At 44.1% G+C, this 19,070-nt stretch overlaps 1 pseudogene; it reads left to right on the top strand.

The window, feature by feature from the left end:
- The first annotated feature begins 494 nt into the window (after nucleotides 1–494).
- LOC114313034 (uncharacterized) overlaps nucleotides 495–19,070 on the top strand; it is a 28,968-nt pseudogene continuing 10,392 nt past the window's right edge.

The following is a 19,070-nucleotide window of genomic DNA, read 5'->3' as shown; positions in this document are numbered from 1 at the left end:
AAGGAGGTCGGTTTTGGACCGGAATAGAGGTTGGTCAGATCTGGTTGGATCTTCATTCGGGTGCTCTTTTGCGAGTGGGAGTTTGAAGGATGAGCTCGGGTTCGGATCTAGGGAGTCTGCTTCGGTGCTTTGTTTGGGGGGAACTAGGGTGTTGAAGTTGATCTAGATCTGTCTAAGATTTCATTCGAGCGCTCCTTTTCGAGTGGGAGTTTGAGGGGTGAACTTCATCCAGATGTATGGTGGTGTCTCGACAGTTGTTTGTTGTTTTAGAGTGGAGCTGAGTGTGGAGTTTTATCCAGCCATAGAGCCGTTGGCTATGGAGTTTTTCCGGCCAAGGAACTGTCTCGGTAGCATGTTGTCAGGAGTGGGTGAGCTTGCGGATAAAGTGGTAGAGGTGGGTTTGGAAATCCAATGGTTGGAGGTGTTTCCGGCCATAGTTTCAGTCAAGGGAGATTGACAGTCTGCTTCTGTTGGGGTTGGGGCTTTGTGTGGGTATGGAGGCTATGGAGTTTTTCTGGTCAAGGGAGTTTTTCTGGTCAAGGGAGATGTCCTCGGCAGGAACAGAGGAGCGTGCACAGAAGCGTGCAGGAGTAGAGGAGCGTGTAGCAGGTGGGTGTTGTAGCAGGTGAGCGTTGGAAGTTGGAGTAGCATAGGTGATAAGTTTTAGTTTCAAAAATAGCAGGTGGGTGGTTGGCTTTGGGAATGCAGTACCATAGGCGTGGCTGTGTGCAGCATAGGCGTGGGAAGCAAAGGCGTGGAGTGCAGCAGCATTGGTAGTGCAGTAGGTGATTAAAATTATTGGGTTACCACCTTGGGTGTTTGAATAAGTTTTTAGCAGTTTAGGTGTTTTGGTGGGTTGATTTTGTGGGAATCTTGTATTTTATTTTCTGTTAAGTCCTTCTTTACGTTTTTTTTTGTTTTAACAAAAAAAAAAAAAAAAATCGTGAGGCCAAGGGGTTGGTTGTATGGTTGCGAGTAGCAGTAGTAGGAGTATTTTATACTTCCGAATTTCTCTCAGTGCATTTCATCTTCCTGTACTTTTAATTTCATGTTGATTAAATTTTCTTTGCTGATAAAAAAAAATAATAATAATAAAATAAAATAAACGATTCAAATCATTAAAATTGATTTTAAAATGACCTTACTAATCTCAAATGTTTTTTTTTTTTCAAATTGAGATGATTCCTTCAAAAGAAGCTCAACTCTTATATTTATTCTGCTTTACTTTATTTTATTTGTTTTTAGCAATCTTTGCCTTTTGGCATGACAATGTCTAGCAGCCAGACAACAGAAAGAAAGAAAAAAAAAATTCACCTCTGGCAGGACAAGTTACAATGTATGGTCCTAATGACCAAAACTATCTAACTAAAAAACAAGGCTAAGAAGGTGATAGTTTCAAACTCCACACGTAATTGTGAAGAAAAAGAGGAAAGTGCCAAACATATTGAAAACATTCTCTCTGCGCTCTGTTGAATTCTAGTGTTGATTGATTGTTTCTTTCGAGTCCAGATATTCTCCAGCTCTCCCTCCGATCAACGGTCAGGATTTGACCACGTCATCCCTAACAAAAGCTACGGCTCAGATTAGCTAACAAAAAAAAAATAAATAAATAAATAAAATTGAATTCAGCACAGCAAATCAGTGACAAAACAAAAATTTCCAGTTGAAAGAGACAACAAACAAAAAAAGATAGATAAACAAAAAAGGAGAGAGGGGGAGGGAGGGTTGTCCAGCGACTACCGTCCGGCGATCGCCGGTAATTTCAGCAGCAACTAATAGCAGTAACTTCAGCACAAAAAATGACAAAAAAAAAAAAACAAAAAAGCAGCAAAACAGCACCAACACAGCAGCACTTTCAGCACAAAATAACAGCAAATCAACAACATTTTCAGCAGCAACAAATAAGATTAATTTCAGCACAAAAAATGACCAAAAACCAGCAGCAAAACAGGGCTTGATTCGCGGTCTCCGGAGCTCTGGTTCGCGGCAGAAATCTTCGGAGTAACGATGATGTGCTAAGGGAGAAGGAAACAAACAGTGGAAGAGAGGGACAGATCCTCTGGACTAGTTTCTTTCTCCCACTTAGATTATTTGCTTTTATCATCACTAACTTGATTGTTTCTTTCTCCCAGTTCGATTCAGTTGCTTTTTTCATCACTAAAACAAAGATAACGATGGACTTCTTATAATTTATTTTTATTTTTTTTGGTTTGACAATTTATTTATTTATTTTAAGAGTTTTTATCAGATTATTTAGTATGATTTTTATTTAATTTATTAACTAAAAATAATTTAAATAAATTTAAAAAAATTAAAAGAAGGGGTGTTTGTGCTTTTGTTTTACTTTTAAATATTAAATTTTAAATTTATAATAAATTACACTAAATAAGAAGGATGAAGAGATGAGATTACAATAATTCTTCGTCCACCGCAAGACGAAATTGCTTGAAAACCATACACGTCACGCCACGTCATCAAGCTCAATCATCATCAAGTTTTAAATATTATAAATCTACCCCTATAAATTGAAAAAATTACAAAAAAATAAAAATATTAGAAAAAATTATATTTGTGTAGAATCTTATAAACTATGGGGAGATTTATTTATAAATCCTTTTTCAGACACTTATGGTAGGTTAAGTCCTGTGTAATTTCTTATAGAGTCTCAAATCCTATTTAGATAGGAATGTATTCCACAATATCATACATAAACACAACGTAACGTGACACTTACATAAACGTAACGTGACACCTATATAGACGTAACGTAACGTGACACCTACATAAACGTAACGTGACACTTACATAAATGTAACGTAATGTGCCACGTTACGTTTCGCAAACTTAATGAGTTTTTATTTTTTTAAATTGAATGTGAAAATGTTGCTGGTTTATATTGGTGTCACGTTACGTTTCATATAAATATGATCTATGCAACATTCAATTTCCTATATAGAAAATTGAATGTTGTCATAGATCATAGGTGTCACGTTACATTACGTTTATGTAGATATGATTTATGGCAACATTCAATTTCCTATACCATAGATCATAGGTGTCACGTTACGTTTATGTAGGTGTCACATTACGTTACGTTTATGTAGATATGATCTATGGTAGGAAATTGCATGTTACCATAGATCATAGGTGTCACGTTACGTTACATTTATATAGATATGATCTATGATAACATTCAATTTCCTATATATAGTTTTACTATTATTTATGATATTAACAACTGATATTGAGGGTAAATGTGTCAACAAATTTCCCATAGGACTTATGGGAACATAAGTTTTTTAGTAGGACCATATGTAGTATAAGTCTCCTTAATAAGACTTATAAATAATTTTTCCTAAACTATAATTATATATATATATATATATATTTAATTACAGCTCTTAAAGCTAGAATAAAAAATAATTTAAATTATATTTATGAATTAAAAAATTTCTTTTGACTATTACTTTTGAATAATCTATAATAAATTATAGTCGAAAAATTGGTAGCATTAAAGAAAAAATATCCTTAGAATAAGCAAGTATAGATTACCAACGAAAGTTTTTATAAGACTTAATATTAAATTAAATCCGCATTTGAAAATGATATAAGAGTCTGGTTTCTCGGCTTGGCAATAACATTTGCATGAATACTGAATATAGTGAAGAAGTAGAATCTGATAACTTAAATAATAATACTTCTTTACGAATAATAATAGAACAAAATAATACTTTACTTAAGTTATTAAAACAAATTAGCGAAAGTCTCCTGGACCGTGCGTGTTTAAGGTCTCGCCAGACCGTTGCAATGTGCCGAAGGTTTTGCACCTTCCAAGGATTTAAGGTCTCCTAGACCGTGCGTGTTTAAGGTCTCGCCAGACCGTAAAATACCTGTCCGGTTCGTCTGGTCGCTCCAGCCTCAAATGAACCGTACATACAATATCGTGCCTGAAAAGAAAACAAACTTAACAGGTACAATATTGTTAGCAACATGCATGACAATGCAAGAATGAGGCATGCATGCCGTATGGAATGTAAGTTGATGTAAATGGACTTATATGCCATGAAAAAAAAAACGTGCACATCAATGCACCGGAGGTTTCGCACCTCCCAAGGATTTAAGGTCTCCTAGACCGTACGTGTTTAAGGTCTCGCCAGACCGTGCGCAAAATGTAAGTGTGGTGCACAAAACAGTGCGGTGCGCAAAACAGCGCGATTGAAATACAATGCACAAAACAGTGCGACGATTTGAAATGCACAAAACAGTGTGACGGTTTGAAATGCACAAAACAGTGCGATGGTAAGAAATGCACAAAACAGTGCGATGGTAAGTGTGACACGCATGCCACACGTGTAACGCCCTCAAAAAAAAACCCATTATATATCAGTGACATGCATTATTTAAAGAAGACAATTTATTAATTCATTCATCAGAGTATTACCAAATAAAGTATTACATGTAATATCGGATAAAACGCCCTGCAGGCTTACATCTTTCCAAGCCAACACTTGGATACAAAAATATGAGTTCTAACTCAACATAAGAAAAGCCCTAGGCTTGAATGTTTACATGTACTAATAATTAAAGACAATTAACTAAAGGTAGTCTTCTCCAATCTAGAAGCCAAACCCTCCCAAGCTAAGTCCTTGGAGGTAGTTTATCACCTGAACCTGAAAATGATGTTCCCATAAAGGGTGAGCCACAGCCCAGTAGAAATATACTAAACCACTTATAAGCAATGAATAAAGCAATAGTATTCAACAGATGGTTAACCAAGATAATCAATTACTTCATTTTACAATCTCATGACACTATTGTCTAAGATACGTTTTACTTTCCAATTTTATCAACATGGCTCAGAACCTGGCCAAACTTACAACAGTGAATCACATATATAATATTCACATCCTTCCAATATCAACAAACAAATGAGACTCAAGCTCAAATCAAACACTTCATACTTCCAGATTGATACACATTTTAGTGCTGTATCAATAAAACACTTCTATATAAATAAGCACACATAAAAGTGATGCTAATGGAGTCCATCCCCTATCTCCTCCCAAACAAAATCCGGTTTAGAGGTCCATCCCCTATCTTCCCCTAAACCGTGGAGTACATCCCCTATCTCCTCCCACACACAAAACAATGTATGCAAATGCAATGCTCAATCAATACACGTATTTTCTGTATCAATGCCATAGTCAACATTAATGACTTAACCAATGTGATTAGTTTCAGTTATTCCTAATCCACATGCAATGTCTACAACAATCACGACTATCCTCCACCGATAGCCCAAAACAGTTATTTCTAAACTGAAAACAACTATGTCAACAATTCAATAGACAAATGATACCAATTATCCAATTACGCCATTTTATCAATGAATTCCATGAATTTAACCCTCTTTTCCCAATTCCATGAATTACTTATACAAATTAATTCAATAATACAACTAGGGTTTTTCCCAAAATTTACCAAAGTATCCCCAACATGTTAAAATACCAAAACTTAGAACAAAACCTATAAAATGGAGTAGGAAATCCCTACCTCAAAGAAAACAACACAAATGGTGAAGACAAAGATGAGTGTCCAATTACCAAAGTGCTCCAATTCGCCAAATGTTCAGATTAAATGAAAGCCCTTGACTCCCTCAATCTTTTTAATGAAGAATCTAGGGTAGAAACACACCCTAAGTGGATCAAATCTAAGAAAGAAGGTGAGTAGGGAGAAGGAGAAGTCGGACCTAGGGTTTGGAATCAAAAAGAAGATGAAAAGGACTGATCAAAACCCGCTGCTGTAAATATATACTGGACAGGCTCGCTCGAGCGAAGACTTGGTCGCTCGAGCGACCAGACACAGAGAAACTACGCTCGAGCCAAGGAAGCCTTGCTCGAGCCAACAACCCAAAAGCTCGCTCGAGCGAAAGAAAGCTCGATCGAGCGAAGAACTCAAACCCTCAGGTCTGTAACCAGACACACGCTCGAGCGAAGGAACTATTGCTCGAGCGAAGAACGAACTAACTCGCTCGAGCGAAGAAAAGCTCGCTCGAGCCAAGAATGCAAAGCTACAGGTCCAAACCAGACGCAATCTCTCGCTCGAGCTACCAAACCCCGGCTCGAGTGAAGAACCAAAAACAACAGCTCGCTCGAGCGACAAACTACTCGCTCGAGCGAAGATCCAAAATACTGGACAGCAACACTTGATTTCTAAACCCAACCAACCTGAAACAAACCTGCCCAACACATCCTATAATTCCAAAAGAGAAAATAAGGGACAACAACAACCATTATGCAATGACCGAATCTACGGAACCTATGTCCGGACACAATAGTCAAATGGGAAAAGACCGGGGTCGCTATAACCTCCCCCCCTTCAAAGAATTTCGTCCCCGAAATTAAGCTTAAGTTTTTGAAAACAGATTTTTCTAAATTCCCAATGATATTATAAAACAATAATAGACAGCTTGACCCAATGCTGGTCACTTCATCTCTTTATCAAGAGGCATCTCACAACATATACAAAATAACATATATTTCAACCTGTATCAATATTATGCTTTATTCCTTTCAATGTTAACAATTCTCATATCATATTCAATCACATGATATATACAACCCATTCACAATGTACTCAACAAATGCAATGTTACACTAAACTTCTATAATGAAGCAAGTTTCAAGATACATTCTTTTACCAAAACAAACTCAATGTTTTACAACTTAAGACATATATAAAGCTCTTAAGTTCAACAATATAACAGAATCTAATTATAAGATTACAAATCAATAAACATGTCCAGATATTTCTCGCGGACTTCTAACTCACGTTCCCAAGTGGCTTCTTCCACTCCGTGGTGTTTCCACAAAACTTTGACCAAAGGGATGGTTTTGCCTCGCAAAACTTGATCCCGCCTATCCAAGACCCGAACCGGTCTCTCCTCATACGAAATATCCTCATCAACCACTAAATCGGTCCAATCCAACATATGTGATGGATCTGGCTCATACTTCCGAAGCATACTCACATGAAACACGTCATGCACTCCGGACAACTGCGGCGGCAAAGCTAAACGATAAGCAGCCTCGCCAATCCTCTCAAGGATCTCAAACGGACCAATGAACCGAGGGGACAACTTCCCACTCTTCCCAAACCTCATCAAACCCCGTCTAGGTGATATCTTCAGAAAGACATGATCACCCACCTCAAACACCAAAGGTCTCCTCCTACGGTCGGCATACGATTTCTGACGACTCTGTGCTGTAACAAGCCTCTTACGGATAAGCTCAACTTTCTTCGTCGTTTCCCTCACCAACTCCGGACCCAACAGAGGTGCATCACCCACCTCAGCCCAACAAACAGGAGATCTACACGGTCGGCCATACAAGGCCTCAAATGGTGCCATACCGATACTAGACTGGAAACTGTTGTTGTAGGCAAACTCCACCAACAGCAAATGCCTCTCCCACGACCCACCAAAGTCTAGAATACAACCCCGCAACATGTCCTCAAGGATCTGCATAGTACGCTCGGACTGCCCATCAGTCTGAGGATGGTAAGCCGTGCTAAAGGTCAACTTAGTGCCTAAGGCACTCTGCAAACTCTGCCACAACCTGGCAGTAAAACGAGGATCTCTATCTGAGACGATCGTCACTGGAACCCCGTGTAACCTCACTATGTCCCGAATATATAAGTCGGCAAGATGATCTACCGAATCTCTCAAGCGCATAGGAATAAAGTGCGCCGACTTAGTCAACCGGTCTACAACCACCCAAATAGCATCACTACCCCGCTGAGTCCTCGGAAGACCCACAACGAAGTCCATAGTGACGTATTCCCACTTCCACTCAGCAATAGGCAAGGGTTGCAACAAACCCGCTGGCCTCTGATGTTCAGCCTTCACTTGCTGACAAGTAAGGCACTTAGATACGAAAGCTGCCACATCTCTCTTCATACACCGCCACCAGAACTGACGACCCAAATCCCGGTACATCTTAGTGCCTCCCGGATGCACCGCAAGGCGTGAATGATGAAACTCTCGGAGTACCTCCTCTCGGCATGACTCCGACACAAACGGACGGTCTCGGTATCTCACACTCAGGTCGGTATACACCGTCAAACCCTTCTCAACTTTCCCACCGGAAATCTTCTCATGGAGAGATTCTACCTCAAGGTCACCTCTCTGAGCCTCTAACACTCGAGTCACAAGTGTAGGCCGTGCAACAACAGAAAACAAGGCCGCAGCCTCAACGGATTCGCCCGGAAGTAAATCAAACTCCCCAAGTGCACCCAACATCTCCCATTCTCGGATGGCTATACTAGCTATGTCACCAACAGGTTTCCTGCTAAGGGCATCGGCCACCACATTGGCTTTTCCTGGATGATAATGCAATTCAAAATCATAATCCTCTATGAACTCCATCCACCTCCTCTGCCTCAAGTTCAAGTCTTTCTGTGTAAACAAATATTTCAGACTCTTATGATCCGAGAATACCTCGAATTTTTCACCATAAAGATAATGCCTCCAAATCTTCAAGGCAAATATCACAGCTGCTAACTCTAGATCATGCGTAGGGTAATTCTGCTCATGAATTTTCAACTGACGTGAACCACAGGCAACTACTTTCCCTTCTTGCATTAATACACAACCCAGACCCTCCCGTGAGGCGTCACAATAGACTGCATAACCCAACCCTCTCTCTGGAATAATCAATACTGGAGCGGTAGTCAGTCTAACTTTCAACTCCTGAAACGACTTTTCACAAGTCTCACTCCATACAAATTTGACTCCCTTCCGAGTCAGTCTAGTCAACGGTGATGCTAACCTGGAGAAATCCTTTACAAACCGACAGTAATACCCAGCTAATCCCAGAAAACTGCGGATCTCAAATACACTCTTAGGTTGTGCCCAATCCTGCACTGCCTCTACCTTGGATGTATCAACAGATACTCCTTCACCGGATACCACATGGCCTAAGAATTTGACTTCTCTCAGCCAGAACTCACACTTCCCAAACTTGGCATACAGCCTATGGGCTCTAAGTAACTCAAGCACCACCCTCAAGTGTGCCTCGTGCTCCTCCTCAGAAGGCGAATAGATAAGGATGTCGTCCACAAAAACGACTACAAACCGATCCAAGAATTCCCAGAAGATCCGGTTCATCAAGTCCATAAAGACTGCCGGTGCATTGGTGAGCCCGAATGGCATCACCAAAAACTCATAATGGCCATACCGCGTACGGAATGCCGTCTTCGGAATATCCTCTTCCCTGACCCTCAACTGGTGGTAACCCGACCTCAAGTCTATCTTAGAGAAACAACGGGAACCCTTCAACTGGTCAAACAGGTCATCGATACAAGGCATAGGGTACTTATTCTTAACCGTAGCCCGATTCAATTTTCGATAATCTATACAAAGTCTCAAAGCACCACCTTTCTTTTTAACAAAGAGGGCCGGTGCTCCCCACGGCGAAACACTAGGGCGTATAAAACCCTTGTCTAGCAACTCCTGGAGTTGGATCTTCAACTCAACTAACTCGGCTGGGGCAAAACGATAAGGTGCCATGGAAATCGGCGTTGTGCCGGGCACTAGGTCAATAGAGAACTCAATCTCCCGATACGGTGGCAAACCTACAAGATCCTCGGGAAAGACATCCGAGTACTCACAAACCACCCTTGGCAACACAATCTGAGTCTCATTATCCTCACTAATCAAAAGGTTAGCTAGTAGCCCACTAAGCTCACTCCTTCCTCGCCGAACATACCCCGGTGGCAACACATCACCAACCCGGTCCCCCAGAAAATGAAAATACTCTCCGCTCACGGTACAACAAGTGACCCTCTGGCGGTAGCAATCAATAACTGCCCGGTATGACGATAACCAGTCCATACCCAAAATAACATCGAAACCCCTCATAGGCATAACTACAAAGGAAAATGGGATTCTATGATAATCAACCTCTATATCACAACCCCTAACACCTTGTTTCAAAATCAATTCACCCCCAAGAGGTGATACTACACATATAGGAGATGCTAACTGTGCTAACTCCAACTCCAAAACAGATGCAAATGCAGCAGACACAAAGGAATGAGATGCACCCGTATCAATCAAAACATTAGCAACCGAGTTGCAAAACAAGAAGGTACCTCTCACAACTGATGGAGCCGGTACAAGATCCTGCGCGGTAACAGCGTACACACGCCCAGACGACCTCTGATCAACCTGCTCACCCCTAGGAGCATAAGATTTCTGCACTGTCTGGGACGATGAAGCCCCCTGATTAGCCCTCGAGGCCTGACCCGACTGAGCTGGCTGCTGACCCTGAATCGGCCTCAAACCAGATACACCAGGTGTGCCACCCAACTGTGGGCAATACCTCTTCATGTGCCCTGGCTGACCACACTGATAACACGAGAGTGGCTGACCTCTACCCTGACTCTGGCTCTGAGATCGAGCCGAAGATGATGCTGCTCTCTGCACTCCTCCCCTCTGAGGACAAACTGGAGACTTGTGGCCCAGCTGACCACACTTGAAACAGGTAATGTCTCCCTGACTGCCTTTCCCCGAACTAGCACTCGGTACAGGAAAAGTCGATCTCAAAAAGCTACCCTGAGACTGCTGGGGATTAAAACCCTTCTGTCTCCTACCATCACTCTGACTATCCTGACTCCTCTTGGAGCCCTTCTGCCCTTCCTCCTCCTCCTGCATCATGATCTCCATATGGGCTGCAGCATCAACCATACGCCCATAATCCCGAATCATAGTTCCCCCAACTCTCAGCTTGAGGCCACGCCTCAACTTCTTTTCAAACTCAATACAGCGGCGTTTCTCAGACGCCACCAACTCAGGTGCAAACCTGGACAAGCTAGTAAATGCAGCCTCAAACTCGGCCACAGAAGAACTCGACTGCTTAAGCTGACAGAACTGGTCTCGCAGCTTCTCCCTGACTGCCGGAGATAAAAACTTCTCCTGGAAAGCATTCACAAAAGCCTCCCACGTACCTCCTATACGCCCCTTAGTAAACTTCCACCACTGACCCGCATCCCCCTTCAACTGGAAAGATGCCAAGGTCACTTTCAACCCCTCGTCTTCGATGCCAAGCATCTCAAACGTCTTCGTTGTTTGTTCGAGCCATTCATCTGCCTTAAGCGGCTCTTTAGGATCACCCACAAATTCATCCGGATTAGACCGGAAGAATTCCCTCTTCAGAAAGGAAGGTCCTGCATCCGCAATAACAACCTGAGCTTGATTCTCAGCTCTGAGAATGCCTACTGACTCCCTGAATGCCCCTGCTATCTCTCGGGCTAGAGCGCCCATAGCCTGCTGGCCTACTGGCTCGGCCACATTGGCCTGACCAATTCCCTCTTCAACTGCCGGAATCTCCTCTGGCACAGGCACCTCCTGCCTACCCGGCCTACCACGCCTACCGCGTCCTCGTCCTCGTCCTGACATCCTAATAAAGGAAACAAAGACATTAGCACATTAATAAATGTGCCGAAGCTAAACACTCGCGTCCTAATGCAATGGACAACAATAATTCATTCCACGTAAGCACATAATCACATAAGCACCTACGAATTTCATTCCCGGATAATGATAGTCCCAATGCGTTACTATAGTTCCGGTTGGAAGCAGCAGTGATCAAGTGCCTTTCCAACAAGACTACTAGAAACTCAAGGGTCCAATCAACATCCTAGAAACTACATTCCATACCCACATAATCACATAAACATGTTATCACATAAGCATATAACATTACACTAAGTCTCTATCAAACGAGACGAACCCAATGTGATACTAATCACTTCCCACGTACCCCAAAGTATTCAAACCCGGTACGCTCTGATACCAAGTTGTAACGCCCTCAAAAAAAAAACCCATTATATATCAGTGACATGCATTATTTAAAGAAGACAATTTATTAATTCATTCATCAGAGTATTACCAAATAAAGTATTACATGTAATATCGGATAAAACGCCCTGCAGGCTTACATCTTTCCAAGCCAACACTTGGATACAAAAATATGAGTTCTAACTCAACATAAGAAAAGCCCTAGGCTTGAATGTTTACATGTACTAATAATTAAAGACAATTAACTAAAGGTAGTCTTCTCCAATCCAGAAGCCAAACCCTCCCAAGCTAAGTCCTTGGAGGTAGTTTATCACCTGAACCTGAAAATGATGTTCCCATAAAGGGTGAGCCACAGCCCAGTAGAAATATACTAAACCACTTATAAGCAATGAATAAAGCAATAGTATTCAACAGATGGTTAACCAAGATAATCAATTACTTCATTTTACAATCTCATGACACTATTGTCTAAGATACGTTTTACTTTCCAATTTTATCAACATGGCTCAGAACCTGGCCAAACTTACAACAGTGAATCACATATATAATATTCACATCCTTCCAATATCAACAAACAAATGAGACTCAAGCTCAAATCAAACACTTCATACTTCCAGATTGATACACATTTTAGTGCTGTATCAATAAAACACTTCTATATAAATAAGCACACATAAAAGTGATGCTAATGGAGTCCATCCCCTATCTCCTCCCAAACAAAATCCGGTTTAGAGGTCCATCCCCTATCTTCCCCTAAACCGTGGAGTACATCCCCTATCTCCTCCCACACACAAAACAATGTATGCAAATGCAATGCTCAATCAATACACGTATTTTCTGTATCAATGCCATAGTCAACATTAATGACTTAACCAATGTGATTAGTTTCAGTTATTCCTAATCCACATGCAATGTCTACAACAATCACGACTATCCTCCACCGATAGCCCAAAACAGTTATTTCTAAACTGAAAACAACTATGTCAACAATTCAATAGACAAATGATACCAATTATCCAATTACGCCATTTTATCAATGAATTCCATGAATTTAACCCTCTTTTCCCAATTCCATGAATTACTTATACAAATTAATTCAATAATACAACTAGGGTTTTTCCCAAAATTTACCAAAGTATCCCCAACATGTTAAAATACCAAAACTTAGAACAAAACCTATAAAATGGAGTAGGAAATCCCTACCTCGAAGAAAACAACACAAATGGTGAAGACAAAGATGAGTGTCCAATTACCAAAGTGCTCCAATTCGCCAAATGTTCAGATTAAATGAAAGCCCTTGACTCCCTCAATCTTTTTAATGAAGAATCTAGGGTAGAAACACACCCTAAGTGGATCAAATCTAAGAAAGAAGGTGAGTAGGGAGAAGGAGAAGTCGGACCTAGGGTTTGGAATCAAAAAGAAGATGAAAAGGACTGATCAAAACCCGCTGCTGTAAATATATACTGGACAGGCTCGCTCGAGCGAAGACTTGGTCGCTCGAGCGACCAGACACAGAGAAACTACGCTCGAGCCAAGGAAGCCTTGCTCGAGCCAACAACCCAAAAGCTCGCTCGAGCGAAAGAAAGCTCGATCGAGCGAAGAACTCAAACCCTCAGGTCTGTAACCAGACACACGCTCGAGCGAAGGAACTATTGCTCGAGCGAAGAACGAACTAACTCGCTCGAGCGAAGAAAAGCTCGCTCGAGCCAAGAATGCAAAGCTACAGGTCCAAACCAGACGCAATCTCTCGCTCGAGCTACCAAACCCCGGCTCGAGCGAAGAACCAAAAACAACAGCTCGCTCGAGCGACAAACTACTCGCTCGAGCGAAGATCCAAAATACTGGACAGCAACACTTGATTTCTAAACCCAACCAACCTGAAACAAACCTGCCCAACACATCCTATAATTCCAAAAGAGAAAATAAGGGACAACAACAACCATTATACAATGACCGAATCTACGGAACCTATGTCCGGACACAATAGTCAAATGGGAAAAGACCGGGGTCGCTATAACACGGAATGTAAATGGGCTTAAATGCGCAACAACGCCCGTATTCTGGAATGCATGACAATGCATGGAATGGAAATGCAATGATAATGCATGAGAAATGTGCACGACAATGCAAAGGGGTGCGTGTTGCAACGCATGTAACACGTGCATAACAATGCAAATGTGTGGCGCATGACAGTGCGATGTAATGCACCGAAGTAGTGTGATGAACTCGTGCAACACACATGGTGCAACTTTTGAATTTAAAAGGATACAAAAAGGATACACCTTGCACGAATTCGAGTGCCACGCACTGGAGACACGGCCTGCGGTCAGAACGGAGGCCGGTTGAGCGTAGGAGATGCACTTTCTTGCACTCTCTTGAGCTATGAAGACCCAAAACAACTCAAATGGCCTAAACAAGGCTGTGGGAACCCCACCGGCCGAAAGGGGAGGCCACCGGCTGGCCGTCGGCATCAAAATAAGTTCATCGGCACAAAAAAGTTCCGGCCGGCACAAAACATTGCCGACCGGCAAACAGTTGCTGGTGCGGGGCAGTTTTGACAATTCACCACGGGTGTTATAAAATAGGGTTCCAAACCCTAGTGCCTCACTTCCCTACCGTCGAAATCCTTCACACTCTCTCTCTATAGCGCTTCCCTCTCATTTTCGCCCATTTCTTCGCGTTCTACGCCCGTTTCGTCGTCGGATTCGCGATTTTCTTCGCGTTTCGGACATTTTCCACCGATCACATTTTTGTATCGGTGCCTCGTTTGGCTTTCCCGCCTTTTCGGGGTTTGTTCCCCTCGTTTTCCTCTTCATTCCTGTGCCTTTTCACATTCCGACCTTCCCGGCCATTTCCGACCCTCTCGGGAGTTGACTTTTCGTATTCCGACCCGATTTTCCTTTTTCCGGCCATTTTCACACCATTTTCTACATGGCGGACGACATCCCACGTGGCGGGACTCCCCCGGACCACGAGATGGATCCCGTGGCCGAGCTCCTACCACTGAGCGAGCGCCCGTTCGACCCGGCGACCTACCGGCCGGCGATCCATGTTCTGCCCCCCGACGGCCTGCGTCAGTTCCGGAGCTTCGAGAGGCACGTGGCGCCTGAGCTACTGTTGCGTGAGCCTACCTCCCACCTTTCATTCGGCACTTCCGAGGTAACTCTCTGTCTTCTGGTTTACTTTCCGCAATGTAGGATACAAAAACTGTCATAGTTAGTTGTATTCTTTAACTGCTGAAAACTGATGTGCTGTAGACTGTAGTTGACTGTAAACATACATACAACTGATATCTGTTTGAGACTGACACATGCACACACACTGCACTAGCCCTGAATCACTCAAACACACTGCACTCACTGTATTTCACTGCATACACACTGGCACCCAGTATTTGTCTGAATCTGTCAAACCTGCACGCACGCTATATCTGTTCTGAAACACCTAAACATGCTGACACATCACACGTATTATTTCACTGTAAGCACACTGGCACCCGGTATTTGCCTGAACTTGACAAACTTGCATACATGCTATATCTGTTCTTTCAAAACTGCATTTTGAATGTTGTCTTGCCACCATTATTTTTCTGTTTACAGGAGGGTTCCCATACCATTCGCGGGTATGGGAATACTGGCGCACGGGAGTGGTATGATGAGCTCCCCGACGCAGTCCGACGCATCGTGGATCGAGCGGGTTTCGGCGCCTTCTGCCGAGGACTCTCCAGGCTCTCCACTTGCAGGCCTCTCCTTGCCGCTCTGGCGGAGAGATGGTGGGACACCACCGATTCTTTTCATTTCTCTGCTGCAGGGGATATGACGATGACCCCTCATGATTTCTCGATGCTCACAAGCATCGGGGTAGGGGGTGATCCGATCCCTTTTGACATAGACATGGATGAGTGGACCGCCGCTCAGGTCCATCTACTGGGGGAGGCGCCACCCCTAGCTCGCCCAGGTTTCGTTCAATATTCCTGGTTTGAGGTCCAGTTTCGGGTCCAGCCCGCGTTGGAGGAGGAGGCGGAGATGACCTCGGAGGACGTGGAGAGGTATGCTCGCGGCTTCCTCATGTTCCTGTTTGGGACTACCATCTTCGCCGACCGGGCGAACACCGTGCCTCTCTGTCTTCTCAGCGCACTGGTGGACCTCCGGGACATTCTGCACTATGACTGGGGCGGCGCTGCTCTGGCCACCCTTTACGGGTACATGAGCTCGGCTTCGCGCGGCAGCGGCCAGCTACTCGGAGGCTACTGGCGGGCTTGGGAGGTACATTTCTTCTCCGCTTTTTTCATTTCTGTCTCGTACTTTCTGTACTCTGTACACTGCACACACTGTAGTCTGCTTTATACTTGCTGTATACTGTACACATGGCACACACATACATTTTGCTTTACACTGACTGTACACTGCTCACACTGTACACTGCACACAATACACTGCACAACACACGGCTCTGCCATTTCTGCTTTATTCTGCATATTCTGTTTTTTCTGATGGTCATACTGACATCTGTTTTGCAGTTGTGGGTTTACGCCTACTTTCCTAGGCTTGCCCCCGTGCCAGTTGCGGAGACTCCCCTGGCCGTCCCGTTTTCGAGTCGTTTCGACGGGAGATGCACCCAGCGACCACGGGAGACATTCGGCTTCTTCCGCCGATATTTCGACACCATCACCCCCGCGGAGGTATGCTTTACTTTCAGTTCATTTAAGCTTCGCTTTTCAACTGTATATTTCAATAACAGTAGATAACAAACTGTCTGTCATTTTCAGATCACATGGCGGTCGTGGGCTCCTATGCCGGCGGCGATGCGGGGTCGGTTCCCTGGTGCGGAGGAGACCTCGCGTTTCCGAATTTTGCTTGAGGGCCCGGTCTGTTGGGCTTGGTACCTGGGGGAGCGTTTTCTACGCCAGTCCCTAGGGTTACCTGAGCAGATAGTCCCGGTTCCCCCTCCTGCAGACATGAGGGAGACCGAGGGGCTCACCACTGAGCAGCTGGATGATTACTCCATCGGCTGGGAGGAGGCCGGCTTCCGAGGCACTAGAGACTATCAGGAGTACGTGCGGACGTACCTGATGCGCCCCCTGAGCGGTCATCGAGCAGAGGGGGCCAGGCCTGTGGCATCGGCGGCTGGGGCCGGAGCGGGAGCAGGGGCTGGATCTTCGAGGAGGGCCCGGGTCCGTGGTAGGGGTGGAGTGCAGGGAGGACGGGGAGCTGGCTGGCCTGCCCTGCCTGCTGTACTGACTTTCCAGGGGCAGGGTGGGTCGACCTATCAGATCCCCTTCGCCCCTCCACCGGCTGGTCACGAGTTCACTGACGTCCCCGATTTACCTCCGGTACGTACTACTGCATTTTGTACAGTCGTTTCATTTTGGTTTGCTTGATATTCCACAGAATACTAATGCATCTGATATTGTGCAGGCCTCTTCTGAGGACACCCGTCAGTCGTTGGCGATGAATGCCTCGATGATGGGCATGCTTCAGCGGACATTTGATCTCCTAGCCCTCTACAGCATACCGGTATGTCTTTCTGACACTGGCCTCAAACCATTTATATACTGCTTTACATAATCTGATGCACGGCGCAACACCTGATACACTGGTCTCACAGTATCTGACACACTGCATGCACTGCATTCTGCACTGTACTCTGTACTGATAAACTGCTCACGGCGTTCTCATACTGCACTCATGTACTGCATTCTGCACTGTTAAACTGCTCACGGCATTCATACACTATACTCGGCATTGCATTCTGCACTGATAAACTGTCTACAGTATACTGATGCATTTCCCTTTTGTGTACTTTTTCAGCCTCCTTTCCAGATTCCCATGGCAGGAGGTGCTCCAGCTGGGCCTTCTGTCCCTGCCCGGGGGAGAGATGAGGGGGGCAGGATATTTCCCCGTACCAGGGGAGGGCGTACTCACGTCGGGAGTAGCTCGAGAGCTCCAGTCCCGGATGATGACGACGACGAGGAGTCAGAGGCGGAGGCAGAGGCGGAGTCCGAGTCATCGGAGGAGGAGACCGGAGACGGTTCTAGCTCGGGCTCTGACGACGACGCTGATGATGCTCCTGGACCCTCGTCCAGGAAGAGGACTAGGATGGACTGACGGCCCTTGAAGTTGCTTGACATGGATGCAGATTTTTGCTATCTTCTTCTTTTTGTACTTTTCCTTTTGTTGGTAGTTAGATTACCTTGTACTGTCGCAGACAGATTTTTGTTTCTAAAACTTGTACATTTGAAAAGATAATGAAATGAAACGGACTTTTTATCTGAAAAAGTGTTTACATTTACACATCTCATGCATTGCATCTCATCATGTTACACCTCAATGTAAATGAAATTGATTGGCTGTCTGAAAATTGAACACTTGCACTTGTAATAATCAGATAATTAAACAGCCAACAGCAAAATAACCCAAGCAGCCCACTGCCTGATTCTGGACACACAGCCCTTGCTCTGCTGGGGATTAATCTATATACAGCCCTTAGCACAGCATTCGGTTCATCCTGCACACAGCAATTCTCAAACAAACAGCCCAATCTGACAGGACGGACCTCAAAGATGGAACCGGTTGGAGTCGGAACACGTTCAAATGTAGAGAATGGCACAGCATTCCGAGTGTAAGTGATTTTTGAAATCGAATGAGGGTTTTTCAAACCGGGGTATCGAGCCTACAACTGAACACAGCGGGGAGGACTCAAATATAGGTGCACGACCTAAACACAACGAGACACGCTCGGGAAAGACTAAAAACAAAAGACGAGACCGTCAAATCAAAGAGACACGACACACAGACGCGTGAACGAAGATGAGGGACCTCAGATCTCGAGGGGCCAGTTTCTCTAGGCGTTGTTTCCCACCCTTTCTGATTTGTGATTCTCACATCACTCAACTCTCAAGCTCGGATTTTTCTCTCAAAAACCCTTTTTCTCACTTTTCTCTCAACTTACACCTCTCTATTTTTCATTCTCTCATTTTTCATCCCTCCCCGGGGTGATTGATGGATGAACAGGGAGTTGCGGGTTCACGCCCGATGCCGTTAGCTCACAGCTATTTCTTCTGACGGGTAGAGCGCTCTTCTGGCAAGTACGTCGATGACGGGGAAAGGACAGAACGCCTGGCTCAACTGTGCCCCTAGTTCATCATTTTAACCATTCTTTTCGTTTTTGCTTTTCACTAAAACAATTTTGATCAAAATGAGAATCGGAT

This window comes from Camellia sinensis, chromosome 3, assembly GCF_055761805.1.
Source record: "Camellia sinensis isolate YWXY chromosome 3, ASM5576180v1, whole genome shotgun sequence".
Lineage (NCBI taxonomy): Eukaryota > Viridiplantae > Streptophyta > Magnoliopsida > Ericales > Theaceae > Camellia > Camellia sinensis.
The sequence above is the reverse complement of the archived record's forward strand: the minus strand, read 5'-3'. Positions and strand labels throughout refer to the sequence as shown.